Source organism: Nycticebus coucang, chromosome 20, assembly GCF_027406575.1.
Source record: "Nycticebus coucang isolate mNycCou1 chromosome 20, mNycCou1.pri, whole genome shotgun sequence".
NCBI lineage: Eukaryota > Metazoa > Chordata > Mammalia > Primates > Lorisidae > Nycticebus > Nycticebus coucang.
This window is the reverse complement of record NC_069799.1, coordinates 7,276,457-7,289,959: the sequence shown is the minus strand read 5'-3', so window position 1 is coordinate 7,289,959 and position 13,503 is coordinate 7,276,457. Positions and strand designations below refer to the sequence as shown.

At 41.9% G+C, this 13,503-nt stretch overlaps 1 protein-coding gene and 1 non-coding gene across 12 annotated transcripts in view; one reads left to right on the top strand and one right to left on the bottom strand.

Annotated features, from left to right (window-relative positions):
• The window catches only part of TBL1XR1 (TBL1X/Y related 1), a 208,638-nt gene that overhangs the window by 84,218 nt on the left and 110,917 nt on the right, over window positions 1-13,503 (top strand). The gene's annotated exons all lie outside the window — the stretch shown is intronic.
• Window positions 1,887-1,993, bottom strand: LOC128573276 (U6 spliceosomal RNA). The gene has a single exon (XR_008376419.1). It is a non-coding gene; the product is annotated as a U6 spliceosomal RNA (small nuclear RNA).

Below are 13,503 nucleotides of genomic sequence, written 5' to 3'. Positions count from 1 at the left end.
GAATGGAGTAAAACTGAAAGCTTTTCCTCTTAGAACTGGAACCAGACAAGGTTGTCCTCTGTTAACTTTACTATTCAACATAGTGCTGGAAGTTCTAGCCAATACAATTAGGCAAGACAAGGAAATAAAGGGAATCCAAATGGGAGCAGAGGAGGTCAAACTCTCCCTCTTTGCTGACGACATGATCTTATACTTAGAGAATTCCCAAAGACTCAACCACAAGACTCGTAGAAGTCATCAAAAAATACAGTAATGTTTCAGGATAAAATCAATGTCCACAAGTCAGGAGCCTTTGTATACTCCAGTAACAGTGAAGATGAGAAGCTAATTAAGGACATAACTCCCTTCACCAGAGTTTCAAAGAAAATGAATACCTAGGAATATACCTAACGAAGGAGGTGAAGGGCCTCTATAAAGAAAATTATGAAATCCTCAAAATGGAAATAGCAGAGGATTTTAACAAATGGAAGAACACACCATGCTCATGGATGGGAAGAATCAACATTGTTAAAATGTCTATACTTCCCAAAGCAATCTACCTATTCAATGCCATTCCTATCAAAATACCAACATTGTACTTTCAAGATTTGGATAAAATGATTCTGCATTTTTTATGGAACCAGAAAATAACCCCGTATAGCTAAGGCAGTTCTTAGTAATAAAAATAAAGCTGGGGGCATCAGCGTACCAGATTTTAATCTGTACTACAAGGCCATAGTGGTCAAGACAGCATGGTACTGGCACAAAAATAGAGACATAGACACTTGGAATCCAATACAAAACCAGGAAATGAAACTAAGATCTTACAACCACCTAATCTTCGATAAACCAAACAAGAACTTACCTTGGGGGAAAGACTCCCTATTCAATAAATGGTGTTGGGAGAACTGGATGTCTACATGTAAAAGACTGAAACTGGACCCACACCTTTCCCCACTCACAAAAATTGATTCAAGATGGATAAAGGAGTTAAATTTAAGACTTGAAACAATAAAAATTCTCAAAGATAGCATAGGTAAAATACTGGAAGATACTGGCCTGGGCAAAGACTTCATGCAGAAGACTGCCATGGCATTTGCAACAACAACAAAAATAAACAAATGGGACTTCATTAAACTGAAAAGCTTCTGTATAGCTAAGGAGATAACAACCAAAGGAAATAGACAACCTACACAATGGGAAAGGATATTTGCGTATTTTGAATCAGACAAAAGCTTGATAACTAGGATCTATAGAGAACTCAAATTAATCCCCATGAAAAAAGCCAACAATCCTGTATGTCAGTGGGCAAGACACTTGAATAGAATCTCTAAAGAAGACAGATGAATGGCTAACAAACATATGAAAAAATGTTCATCATCCCTATCTATTAGAGAAATGCAAATCAAAACCACCCTGAGATACCATCTAACCCCAGTGAGAATGGCCCACATCATAAAATCTCAAAACTGCAGATGCTGGCGTGGATGTGGAGAGAAGGGAACACTTTTACACTGCTGGTGGGACTGCAAACTAGTACAACCTTTCTGGAAGGAAGTATGGAGAAAACTCAAAGCACTCAAGCTAGACCTCCCATTTGATCCTGCAATCCCATTACTGGGCATCTACCCAGAAGGAAAAAAATCCTTTTATCATAAGGACACTTGTACTAGACTGTTTATTGCAGCTCAGTTTTCAATCGCCAAAATGTGGAAACAGCCTAAATGCCCACCAACCCAGGAATGGATTAACAAGCTGTGGTATATGTATACCATGGAATACTATTCAGCTATTAAAAAAATGGAGACTTTACATCCTTTGTATTATCTTTGATGGAAGTAGAAGACATTATTCTTTTTTTTTTTTTTAACAGGAAAAAAATTTTATTGTGAAACTCTTAAAGGTCAAAAAACATGGAGCGCTTCACGAATTTGCGTGTCATCCTTGTGCAGGGGCCATGCTAATCTTCTCTGTATCGTTCCAATTTTAGTATATGTGCTGCTGAAGTGAGCACAGAAGACATTATTCTTGTAAAGCATCACAAGAATGGTGAAGGATGAATCCTGTGTACTCAATTTTGATATGAGGACAGTTAATGACAATTAATGTCACGGTGGTGGTGGGGGAAGGGGAGAGCAGAGAGAAATGAGGGAGGGGTGGGGGAAAGGAAGAGCAGAGAGAGGGAAGGAGGGAGTAGGGTGGGGTCTTGGTGTGTGCCACACCTTTTGGGGCCAAGAAGAGATCATAAGAGGGAATTTACCTAACAAATGCAATCAGTGTAAGCTGCCTTATTGTACCCTCAATGAATTATTAAATAAATAATAAAAAATATAAAAAATTCCATAATCAGATTTTTAGTCTTAATGAGAAGGGACCTTATTGGGTCATTTTGAGTCATCGGAATCTATGTTAAAGGTCCCCGTGAGGTTTGTTGTACAGAGACATGTAGTTAATGTTTATGGTCTGTGTACAAGAAGTTCATTTCTTGGCCCTGAGTCATCTCAAAACCACAAATTTTAGCACCTTTCCCCCTCTTACTAGCCCGGAAGTGACGAATGTGTATACTAAAATACTAACTTTTACATTAAGTGTTCCATATAATGTCTTGATGAAATGTGTTCTTTGAATAATGCCTGAGGATAGAAACTCATTGTAAATTTACATAAAGTGTGAGAGTGCAGTCGATTAGGTTTATTGGGTGGGAGAAATGTTGGGAACAAGTGGGTGAGAAGCTGCAGAATCGTTGTCTATATACTTCAAATGCTAATCTGCTACTCGTTTGTTTGTGCCCTGCTGTGGACTGTCCCTCAGTCTAGGAATTTAGATCTGAGTAGGATTAGACTTGGGTACGTCATGTTTTCCATTCAGAGAATTCCTTAGAGACTTGGAGTTTGAAGTAATTCTGGAAGTTTGTTTTTTCTTGTGTAGTATGGTTGTTAATTAGACCATTCTCTCCTCCGTTAGGATGTAAAATCCTGGGTGACAATGCCTGGTTCCCAAATGGACTCTTAATAAATGAACGTGCTCAAGAGCACATTAGAATTCTGAAAAGATCAAGTGGTTTTGAAAGAACAGACTCTTGTATCTGGACCTCTGTGTTAACCTGGAATGGAATCAGTTTTTTAGAGTGTGGGTTAGTCGTTGCTAGAGCATTCTACAAATACGTCTAGAGTTTCTGGCTGAGAACAGTGGATAAAATGGTGAGGAAAAGAAAGAAAGCCACAATTCAAATGTTATTAAGAGATCTATGAAAGGCCGTTGGCTCTAGACTCCTGGTTCGTAATTCCTCACTTTCTTGCACTTTATGAAAAAGAGCAAATTGATGGGGTCACAGTGTTAAGTAGTTCTTGGTTGACAGTCAGCCTTATTCCTTCCCACTAAAACTTTCTGCTTTTCAATACCACTTCTTTGATCTTTGAAAGAAAGAGCGAGTTTTACTTAGTAGTTTTTCCAGTCAGTGACGTGGATATTAAGTGGGATTGTTGTCCTAAAATGTCCTATTTCAGGCAGCTGCCTGTATCCTCCCTTCTTGGAGTGCTTTCCGTCAAAAATGACCAGACCCGCCAAATTAAGGCCAGCATGAAACAAAGTTGGTTGAGGAAGAGAAAGATAGGCTTACATGGAAGGAGGTAAAGAGGCCCAGGTTATGGCTGGTGGTTCCCTTTGTACTGTCTGGAACAGCCCTACCTGGTGGTTCAGAGGTCACCCTGGAAGCAGAGTCTTCCCGTGCAGCTGGACCTCCCCTGAGCCCACTGGGAGTGAGTCATCCTGCGGTCTCCTTTTAACTTTTAAATTAAATGTTCCATACAATGTCTTGATGAAATGTGACATACATTAAAATCATACAATGGCAACGACCAAAAGAACCAAAACAGGAGTGCTTACCATTGGCTATCTCCTGACAACCAGGTACAACTAGGGAAGAAGTCTCTCTTCTTTTTTTTCATTTTAGTATACACATTCGTCATTTCCATGGTAGTAAGAGAGGGAAAGGTACTAAAATTTGTTTTAGTTTCGATTTGTTTTTAGTTCACGTTTTGTTTTGAGATGCCTCAGGGCCTATTGGGGGTGTGGACACAGTGCAGATTTGAGCTAGTGACATAGTAATTTGTCTCAAGGAAGGCTCTTCCAGGTCACCTTCAAGAGTACTGTACCTGTTTCCAGGCTAGAGAGTCTTCTGCGTCTTTCTGCAGTTGGAGCTAAGTTACGATTGGTGTGTGAGCAATCATTTGGGACAGAATTAAGGTGGACAAGCCGACTTGGGGGCGGGTGGAGTCTGCTCCCTCACCCATTTTTTTCCCCAGGAGAGCTGGATTTCTAATTACCTACTTCTTATATCCCAGTAGTATTACAAACTTGATGTGCATTATCTTAGTTAGTAACACGATAGCACTCCTTTGAGAGAAGATACCATTACAATCCATATTTTATAGGTGAGATTAAGGTTTTGAGAGGGTAAGAATTGGCCTATTGTTTCATCTTCAGAGTGATAGGGTCACACTATGTTCTGTTCGTAGTTCTGAGTTGTTTTCTCTCTTTTATTTCCTAGCATTTGGTAAAGAACAGGTGAATCTATGGAATGGAAGCCAGTGTAAATATTACTCAATAAATAAATGCCCTAATGTAATCGATAATTGTTTAAAAAGAAGTAGACATTTTGTTTGACTGTGTATTTTGTGAGATTTGCAAATGATATGGCCTGGCATTAGATGAGCATGAGAAGGAATAAGGAATTTGGTGTGGTTACAAGTATGAAAAATAAAATGATGATTTGGAAGGGGATTAGTAGGAAGTACACGTGTTTGATGGAAGGGATGAAGTAGAGATACAGTTAACTTTTGTTGGGATCCATATCATGGTAGTCATCAGTAAATCCAGGTGACTTGGAAATGCCGGGGGAGCGTCCTTATGGTCACATGTAAGGGGCATCCCTGTGCTTTCAGGTTTTGTCCTTGCAGGGGTGGAATGCCAGGAGAGTGAATTTGTCTGTGTCACCTTTCAAACTCATGGTGGAGGGAGTCCCTGCTTATTCCAAGGGACTGGAATTCTAATTTCCTGGAGTAGTCTCGACTAGGTTCCCATCATTCTCCTTAGCTATAGAGTAGGAAGGAAAAATAACAAACCTTAAAACCTTTCTCAGTGAACTTCAGGCGATTTTACTTTCTCTTCTTTGTAATTCTCTGCCTTTCCAGTTTCTCAACTCTGACCTTAAGGAATCAACAGGATCAAAATGAAGCCTGTACTCTAAAAGATCAAAACTATGGAAAAGCCTTCTACGAGCAAAGATTATGTTTATAGGGTGGCGCCTGTGGCTCAAGGAGTAGGGCGCCAGTCCCATATGCCGGAGGTGGCGGGTTCAAACCCAGCCCCGGCCAAAAACCACAAAAAAAAAAAAAAAAAAAAAAAGATTATGTTTATAAATGTGCACGCATGCATTTGTAACAGAATAGCACTGGATTGAAATGCTTTAATTTGCTAGTTGAAGATGTGATAGTTATGATAATGTGTTTAGGTATACAGTGCTTCAGAGTGAAGTGCCATGGTTAACACTTGGTCATAGTTCTCATGCTTTACCTTTAGAACAAAAGTTATACTTCCATTTGAATTTCATATATGGTTTGCTTTAGGCTAACATTTATCTTAATTTTTCCTGAAATTGATTTTTGTGGGGGAGTGAAAAACAACTCAACAATTTAGTGGCCATTGATTTTAGTACCTGGTTTTCCCGAAAATAAGACAGTGTCTTATTTTCAGGTGTGCTCCCAAAGATGTGCTAGGTCTTATTTTCAGGGGACGTCTTATCTTTCCTGTAAGTAGGTCTTATTTTCAGAGGATATCTTATTTTCGGGGAAACAGGGTAGTACCTGTAGAAATGAGGTCTTCATTTTAACCACTACTTCTTTTGTGGGAGGGCTGCATTTTAACATAGTCTCCAGGCACTGTTCTAGGCATTGACATTATAAAGCTGAATAAGACTTTTTTTTTTTTTTTTTTTTTTTTGAGATGGAGTCTCAAGCTGTCAACCTGGGTAGAGTGCCCAAGCATCATATCTCACAGCAACCTGCCTCAATTTTTCTATTTTTAGTAGAGTCAGGGATCTCACTTTTGCTCAGGCTGGTCTTGAACTCCTGAACTCAAGCAATCCACTCACCTTGGCCTCTAGCATTATAGGCATTAGTCATGGAGCCTGGCCTGAATAAAGCATCCTTTAAGACCTGTATCTTCGGTAGTAAAGCATCGGTAGGGTGTGGGTGATCTAAAATTGAGGAGGAGTTTGGGGAAGTAAAAACATACATGTGAGGAAGCACCTTAGAAATAGAAAATGATGGTATTTGGTGATTGATTAGCTATAGGAAATGTGGGAGGAGAAAAGAGCCCTATTTTCTTGTTTGGGTGACGTGGGGAGTGGGGGTGGAGCCATACACAGAGGTAGGGAATATGAGAAGAGGAACAAGTTTGAGGTAGGAGATGAATTAAATTGATACAACAGTGGGTTTGAAATGCTTTGGGGACACCCAGAGGGTAGAGATGACTTCCGATTGGCTTTAAGTAACTAAAACACTATTTTAAACAACTGTGAGTTAGGAAGGTGCTGGCTTTTGTTTTGTTGCTTAATCCCATTGTCCTTAGTGCCACACATTTCCCGGGTTTATCACATTGGTTGAAAAGTGTCTGTGGTGCAGGAGGTATAATGTTTAAGCCAGAAGAAATGCTGCTGCTCCTCTTAAATTTCAGAACAGCAGAAAATCGCCCCCAACCCCCAGTTCACTGGCTGCTAACAACAAGAATGGCTAGGAAGGCAAGAATTTACCTGGGTCTGTTGCTACTCTGAGCAAAGTTGGAAGTATGTTAGTTGGGAGGCTGAAGTCATGGAAACAATTGTTATTTGAGTAGTTAAGTAAACCATTGCCTCAACAAAGAAAACTCACTATTGCTTTTTTGCTTCAAAACTAAAAAAAATAAAATTGGAAGTTTTAGATATAAGTGATATTCAGTTATAAATTTGGAATTCATTTGAAGTAATTCAGGTTTTAGACTCCATCGCAGCTGCAGGGGAAGAGGAGGAGGAGTCTGGACAGGGTGATGGAAGGAGGGGTCAGGTAGGCAGCACGGAGATGCTTAGGAAGACAGGTTGACAAAATTAAAAGATTGTGGCAGACAAAGGAGAGAGCGAAAAGAAGTAGGAGTGACTTTCGGGCTCTGGGGCTGGGTAGTGAGCAGTAGTTGGTAAGACCAAGTCCTGGGTCACAGTCAGCAGGTCTTTGCTGCAGAAAGGGCTCTAGTGCTTTTGTGTCTTCTAAGACTTCTGGGTAAACTTCCAAAAGGAGGAGTATTACACATGCATCCTTGTACATTAAGTAAATTTGACCTAATTAGATGAAGTGCCTGATTTACATATGTAACATTACTTTGTAAACAGTCAAATCCACATGAATTTATTAGTTGTATGTAACTCTCTCTGTCAAAAGTATTTGGAAACTGGTTTAGGGTGGTTGGTAAAAAAACAAACAAACAGAAAACAACACTATTTATTGCTCAGTGGACTCACAGTGTCCTCCAGTGGGCGCCCGAGAGTCTCACTGTATTGACTCTGCTATTGGGGCAATAAGAAAATGTAGCCTTAGATTTCCTGTCCTTTAGGGAAGTGACAACTTTCATTTAAAAGTCAAAAAATAAAACACTTTTTAAGGCTGGGTGTGGTGGATGGCACACAACCTTTCATTCTAGCAGTTTGGGAGGTAGGACGATCGCTTGAGGCTAAGAACTTAAAACCAGCCAGGGCAACACAGTAAATCCTCTGCATCCATAAAAAATTTAAAAATGAGCCCAGTGTGGTGGTGGGCGCCTGTAGTACCAGCTATTCCAGAGGCTGAGACAGGAAGATCACGTCAGCCCAGGAGCTTGAGGTTGCTGTGAGCTACAGTGATGCCACTGCCTGCCACCATGTCTCAAAAATCAGTCAATCAAAACACAATTTTTTTAATTGAAATATACATTATTATATTTTTATCATGTACAACAATAGCGTTTGAAAGTATATATACTAATCTAGCTAATTGTCAAATGCTTTACTTGCATAGTTATTTTTGTGGAAGGAAAATAATGTCTTTTAAGAATACTCTTTTATGTTGTTATTACTCTGGTCACCTGGTGTGCAGTAGATTTCTTGGAATTCATTCTTCTCATCTCACTGCAATTGTAATAACACATCTTTTGCCCAACATCTCTCTGTCCTTCTCTCCCTCATTGACGTACAACCTCTGGTAACCACCATAGAATTTCAACTTCTTTATGATGAAGTTTTTAAGATCACACATATGAGTGTGACAATGTGGTGTTTTTCTTTCTGCGCCTGGCTTATTTCACTTGGCTTGGTGTCTTCCAGTTACATCCATATTGTGAGATTTCATTCTTTTTTATGACTGGATGGTATTACATTGTGTATATGAATCGCATTTCCTTTACCCATTCATGCGCTGATGGACCCTGGGGTTGAGTTCATGAACTCATCCTAGAAAAAGTGCCACATACTTCACTGCTGAAGCCTCTGAGGTTTTCTCCTTGTGTATTTTTGGTACCTTTGTAAATAGTTGGCTGGGGTCTGGTGCCTCCTGTCACAGTGACGCTGGGAAGTGGGAGCCCTCTGTGGCCATGCATTGGTCTGTCCTTGTGAGCCGTTCCAGCAGACGGCCCAGGCATCCACAGAGCAGACGAGGGGAGACTAGGGCAAAGACTCCTTGTCAGGAGCCAGTGAGACACACCATGGCATGAACTGCTGCCTCTCACCTGCCTCGGGGCTGTGAATGTGTCTCCCAAAAACATGCAGGCCTGTAGACCTGGAGGATGGTACTGCCTGTGCGCCTACAGGCTGCTCTGTGCCCGGAGGTGCTTCCTCGCAGGGGCCACAACCCGCAGCAGCTGTGTGTACGTGTGTCCCCCTGTGTGTGAGCAGTTCCTTGTGAATGTTGTGTGTCCCCCTGTGTGTGAGCAGTTCCTTGTGAGTGTTGTGTCCAGCTGTGTGTGAGCAGTTCCTTGTGAGTGTTGCGTCTAGCTGTGTGTGAGCAGTTCCTCGTGAGTGTTGTATGTGCGTCCAGCTGTGTGTGAGTAGTTCCTCGTGAGTGTTGTGTCCAGCTGTGTGTGAGCAGTTCCTCGTGAGTGTTGTGTGTGCGTCCAGCTGTGTGTGAGCAGTTCCTCGTGAGTGTTGTGTGTGCGTCCAGCTGTGTGTGAGCAGTTCCTCGTGAGTGTTGTGTGTGCGTCCAGCTGTGTGTGAGCAGTTCCTCGTGAGTGTTGTGTGTGCGTCCAGCTGTGTGTGAGCAGTTCCTCATGAGTGTTGTGTGTGAGCAGTTCCTCGTGAGTGTTGTGTGTGCGTCCAGCTGTGTGTGAGCAGTTCCTCATGAGTGTTGTGTCCAGCTGTGTGTGAGCAGTTCCTCGTGTTGTGTGTGCGTCCAGCTGTGTGTGAGCAGTTCCTCGTGAGTGTTGTGTGTGCGTCCAGCTGTGTGTGAGCAGTTCCTCGTGAGTGTTGTGTGTGCGTCCAGCTGTGTGTGAGCAGTTCCTCGTGAGTGTTGTGTGTGCGTCCAGCTGTGTGTGAGCAGTTCCTCGTGAGTGTTGTGTGTGCGTCCAGCTGTGTGTGAGCAGTTCCTCGTGAGTGTTGTGTCCAGCTGTGTGTGAGCAGTTCCTCGTGAGTGTTGTGTGTGCGTCCAGCTGTGTGTGAGCAGTTCCTCGTGAGTGTTGTGTCCAGGTGTATGTGAGCAGTTCCTTGTGAGTGTTGTGTGTCCACCTGTGTGTGAGCAGTTGTGTGTCCAGCTGTGTGTGAGCTGTTCCTTGTGAGTGTTGTTTGTGGTGGGGGTTGTGCCTTTGTTCCACAGCTGGGCTTCTAGGCGTCTTGTGCTCTGCTGAGCCCCTCCCTGCTCCTGCTTGGGCTGTGTGGCTGGGTGATGTCTGCTACCTGGTGGTTCCTGTGTGGGTTTGTTATGGCAGGCGAGTTGTGGGGGCTGCCTTGGGCTGGTTAACCTCACCACCATGGAGGGCCATTTTTCCCCATGTGGGGAACCACATCACAGTTGATGACAGAATCCTTAGGAATAATTAGCTGAGCGTTAAGTGTGTGGATTTATTTTTGTTCTGTCTGTCCTGTTAGGTGGGTCTGTTTCTCTGCCAGCACCAGGATGTTGTTACTATAATGTAGTGCAGCTTGAGATGAGATGGCGCGATGCCTCCATCTTTGTTCTTTTTGCTCACGGGGCCTTCTGTGGTTTTATATGAATTTTAGAGTTATTTTTTCTATTTTGGTGAAGAACGTCATTGGTATTTTGACAGAGTCATTAATATTTTTTTGGCTGTCATGTTAAACATTTCTTGCATAACAAAGGCTTTGAAAAGAGACTCAGGAGATCTAGAGGAGGGTAGTTAAGAATCTAAGATCTGGTATCTGATGTTCACTTATTCTGCCTGTGATTTTGGTCTACAAACTTCTTTGAGCTTCAGTTAACTTGTTTCTGAAACTACCTACGTACAGAGTTGAGGTGTAAATGGTACCACTGCACAGCCAGTGAGAAGTTTAGTGTTCATTCTGTCGCCTTGGTTAGATTCAACCTCTTTGGTCCTCAGTCTGTCTCTGCATTAACATAGAACAAAGTGGATTGAACTGGACAGCTTCTCTAACTTTTTTAAAACTTGTTATCAAAGCAGATTTTCTGTGCTATTTATAGATATTTTTAGTTTTTTGGCTTGGTTTTATATCCGTTGCCTTTTTTTTCAGAAGGCAAGAGATGATTTCTTCTTTCTTTTGAGGGCCTGGTTTTCTGTGAGCCTGCCTCTTAACTTTTGCTTTAGTTTAAATTATCTCAGAACCCAACCCAGTAAAACCCCATCCTTGCTTATAGGAAGTGAGTCAGTCCCATAGAAGCTTAAATCACAGGCCCAAGACTGCTGCCTCCCTAAAAGCAGAGTCGGGACAAGGATCCAGGTGCCTTGTGAAGAAAGGACACACCAAACCCTTTCTCCTCCTGGGGGCGTATGACCTGGGTTTAATGTTTAGCTCTGATTGATTGGAAACCCGAGGGCAGAATGTCAGCGGTGTCACCAGCCAACACAGGGCATGCGTAGTGACCCCTAACACGAACTGCTTCCGGAGTGGGGTGAATGAATTTATGATGGGTAGGTATGGCACATTATCAGCTTCAAGTGGAGGTTTTTCTAGGTTCTTGGTGACTGTAGAGAGAAAAGGATTTCAGGATACCATGTAAGCCAAACAAGCAGCAGCTTTTATTGAAAGCTAAAGGGACACTATTTTGCGGGAGGATGGGGGCTCGAAAGAGGGCAGCTGCGCTGGGAGTAAAAAGTCTTACAAATCGAAGGGAGGAATTTGCTTCCCTCCCATTTTCTTTTCTTTTTTTTTTTTCTTTTCCTCTTAATTCTTTTTTTTTTTTATTTTTTATTTTATTTATTTTTTTATTATTAAATTCCCTCCCATTTTCATACTTTATGTGGTTATCTCAGAAATGGTGATTTCAAGGGCAGAGACATTTTAAAAACACAATGAAAATGATCTTATAATTAGCTAAAGTTCTTGTGAGGCGGCAGAGACAGCTGACAAGCTTGTTGATGCTGGTTCTTCCTGTGGTTCTGAGCCTCCCACTTCTGCCTGAGAGTGGTTAGCTTTAACACCCACAGCCACTCGCAGTCCCTTGCTCCTGGCCCCAGCCTGACACTTAGAACTGAGCTTATCTTTTGATGAGTTGGGTCCATGAGACGCTTCTTGGGTGGACAGTGAGGTCTCTAGGCCAGGGTAGCTGTGCACTGTTTGTTATTGACCCCCTTGCCCACCACATGTGCCGTGGTGATGGTGGTGGTAGTTGGGAGAGGTGTAGACAGTAGCCCCTGGATTGTATGTCTCGTATGTCCTCCTGTTGTGTCTGGTCTGATGTCGCCTGCTATGTCCCTCGGTCATGTGTCCTCCTCAGTGAACAGATCCCAGGTATTGTGAATTCTTCTGTTTGAGTCTGAGTTGGCAGAAATAGTTCTTGTCAACCAGTTGGTTACCTCTGACGTGAGAGCGGGGTTCAGTGAAAAAGCATACACGATAGAGTGTTATCCTCTTTGTGAGTAATATGTTTTCCTCTCACGGATCTCATCTGGAAGAATAATTCTGGCTCATCTCCTTTCCTGGGTAGAAGAGGTAAGAATTTATTGTCACACTTCCCTCCCTTTCCCTCCCTCCACTCCTGTCCCATCTCATTGAATACTTACTAGAATCCAGAACTGTTTTCAGCTGTGATGACAGTAGGTAATTATCATAGAAATGCACTCATTTATTCCTGAGAATTTACAATTAAAGTAACTGAAAAGTCTCTACCAGTTTCTTTATCGTTCAAGTGTTGTACATTTTCATAAACTAGTTTCCCTTGCTTCCTCTTTATTTTTCTAAAGAATATTGAACACAATCAGAGAAAAAAACCCACAAAACAAAAACCAAGAACATAGTTTCTTAAGCGTTTTAAGAAGTTTTGGAGCTGGGCATGGGCGTGGTGGTTCACACTTGTAACCCTTGTACTCTGGAAGGCTGATGCAGGAGGATCAACTTGAGCTGTTTGAGACCAAACTGAACAAGTGCAGGACTCTGACTCTACTAAAAGTAGAAAAATTAGCCAGGTACGGTGTTGCATGCTGGTACTTGGGAGGCTAAGTCAGGAGGATCGCTTAATCCCACGAGTTTGAGGTTGCTGGGAGTGAGGCTGTCAGAGACCACCACTCTAACCTGGGCAACAGAGGAAGATTCTGTCCTCCCCTAACACTGCCACCCCCACCCCAGAAGTTTTGACTGTGTCCAAATTTGTGTTTTGTTATTTTTACCTAGTAAGATGTTTTGAAGAGTGATGGTAGGTGTGTACTACCAGGCACACTATAAGAAATTACTGAACATTTAAAAATTAAGTCTGCTGTCTCAACTGTATTTAGGGTGAAGGTGATTAGATATTTCAGTGACGTTTTTCTATTTTTAGTATCATGTATTTTGGAAAAAGTTCAGAGCTCTTTGGTGTTAACTTTGTAAGAATTTCTGTATGAAAAATTGAACAAACTGGGCAACATTTATGAGCTTCTTAGCATATCTTCTCTTTAACATTTGATAATTTTAATGATGACCTAATAATATGATAATGCTAAAAAGAAAACAGGCAGCTTAAAACTCCTATAATCTCTAGAAATTGTAGCTTTACAGTTTAGGAGATGTAAGGCAAGATATTGCAGAGAAAAAATTAGAGTAATGGAAACATAAATTATCTATTTTGTGAATAGGGATGTCCTAGTTATGACTTTAGCAGTACGCCCAGGTAAGGCACATCCTGGTATGTGATGACCTGTGTGCAGAAAGTAGAACATAGGATAGCGTCCTAAAAATCCTGCCATCTTGTAAAGGAAATGTTCAGTAACAACCTGCTGTGGCCCTGGCTTGGCCATACTACTTAATATTGCAACCTGGGGATGCCTTCCTGGGCCCCTACCCTGCTGAACCCCTTCACCATG